The sequence below is a fragment of the Ascaphus truei genome, chromosome 20 (genome assembly GCF_040206685.1).
Source record: "Ascaphus truei isolate aAscTru1 chromosome 20, aAscTru1.hap1, whole genome shotgun sequence".
NCBI lineage: Eukaryota > Metazoa > Chordata > Amphibia > Anura > Ascaphidae > Ascaphus > Ascaphus truei.
The window spans coordinates 32,655,328-32,657,593 of record NC_134502.1 but is presented as its reverse complement, the minus strand read 5'-3'; positions in this window follow the sequence as shown (position 1 = coordinate 32,657,593).

Sequence of the window (2,266 nt, the reverse complement as noted above, 5' to 3'; positions counted from 1 at the left end):
GGAAGTAATGTGGATGTGTAACGGGGGGGAAGTAATGTGGATGTGTAACGGGGGAGGGGAAGTAATGTGGATGTGTAACGGGGGGAGGGGAAGTAATGTGGATGTGTAACGGGGGAGGGGAAGTAATGTGGATGTGTAACGGGGGGAGGGGAAGTAATGTGGATGTGTAACGGGGGAGGGAAGTAATGTGGATGTGTAACGGGGGGAAGTAATGTGGATGTGTAACGGGGGAGGGGAAGTAATGTGGATGTGTAACGGGGGGGGAAGTAATGTGGATGTGTAACGGGGGGAAGTAATGTGGATGTGTAACGGGGGGGGAAGTAATGTGGATGTGTAACGGGGGAGGGGAAGTAATGTGGATGTGTAACGGGGGAGGGGAAGTAATGTGGATGTGTAACGGGGGAGGGGAAGTAATGTGGATGTGTAACGGGGGAGGGGAAGTAATGTGGATGTGTAACGGGGGGGGGAAGTAATGTGGATGTGTAACGGGGGAGGGGAAGTAATGTGGATGTGTAACGGGGGAGGGGAAGTAATGTGGAGGTGTAACGGGGGAGGGGAAGTAATGTGGATGTGTAACGGGGGAGGGGAAGTAATGTGGATGTGTAACGGGGGGAGGGGAAGTAATGTGGATGTGTAACGGGGGAGGGGAAGTAATGTGGATGTGTAACGGGGGAGGGGAAGTTAATGTGGATGTGTAACGGGGGAGGGGAAGTAATGTGGATGTGTAACGGGGGGGAAGTAATGTGGAGGTGTAACGGGGGAGGGGAAGTAATGTGGATGTGTAACTGGGGAGGGGAAGTAATGTGGATGTGTAACGGGAGTGGATGTGTAGGGGGAAGTAATGTGGATGTGTAACGGGGGAGGGGAAGTAATGTGGATGTGTAACGGGGGGAGGGGAAGTAATGTGGATGTGTAACGGGGAGGGGAAGTAATGTGGATGTGTAACGGGGGAGGGGAAGTAATGTGGATGTGTAACGGGGGAGGGGAAGTAATGTGGATGTGTAACGGGGGGAGGGGAAGTAATGTGGATGTGTAACGGGGGAGGGGAAGTAATGTGGATGTGTAACGGGGGAGGGGAAGTAATGTGGATGTGTAACGGGGGGAAGTAATGTGGAGGTGTAACGGGGGAGGGGAAGTAATGTGGATGTGTAACTGGGGGGGAAGTAATGTGGATGTGTAACGGGGGGGAAGTAATGTGGATGTGTAACGGGGGGAAGTAATGTGGATGTGTAACGGGGGAGGGGAAGTAATGTGGATGTGTAACGGGGGAGGGGAAGTAATGTGGATGTGTAACGGGGGGAGGGGAAGTAATGTGGATGTGTAACGGGGAGGAAGTAATGTGGAGTGTGTAACGGGGGAGGGGAAGTAATGTGGATGTGTAACGGGGGAGGGGAAGTAATGTGGATGTGTAACGGGGGAGGGAAGTAATGTGGATGTGTAACGGGGGAGGGGAAGTAATGTGGATGTGTAACGGGGGAGGGGAAGTAATGTGGATGTGTAACGGGGGAGGGGAAGTAATGTGGATGTGTAACGGGAGGGAGGGGAAGTAATGTGGATGTGTAACGGGGGGAGGGGAAGTAATGTGGATGTGTAACGGGGGGGGAAGTAATGTGGATGTGTAACGGGGGGGGGAAGTAATGTGGATGTGTAACGGGGGAGGGGAAGTAATGTGGATGTGTAACGGGGGGGGAAGTAATGTGGATGTGTAACGGGGGAGGGGAAGTAATGTGGATGTGTAACGGGGAGGGAAGTAATGTGGATGTGTAACGGGGGGGAAGTAATGTGGATGTGTAACGGGGGGGGAAGTAATGTGGATGTGTAACGGGGAGGGGAAGTAATGTGGATGTGTAACGGGGGGAGGGGAAGTAATGTGGATGTGTAACGGGGGAGGGGAAGTAATGTGGATGTGTAACGGGGGAGGGGAAGTAATGTGGATGTGTAACGGGGAGGGGAAGTAATGTGGATGTGTAACGGGGGGAAGTATGTTGATGTGTAACGGGGGGAGGGGAAGTGAATGTGGATGTGTAACGGGGGAGGGGAAGTAATGTGGATGTGTAACGGGGGGGGGAAGTAATGTGTATGTGTAACGGGGGGAGGGAAGTAATGTGGATGTGTAACGGGGGAGGGAAGTAATGTGGATGTGTAACGGGGGAGGGGAAGTAATGTGGATGTGTAACGGGGGGGAAGTAATGTGTATGTGTAACGGGGGAGGGGAAGTAATGTGGATGTGTAACGGGGGAGGGGAAGTAATGTGGATGTGTAACGG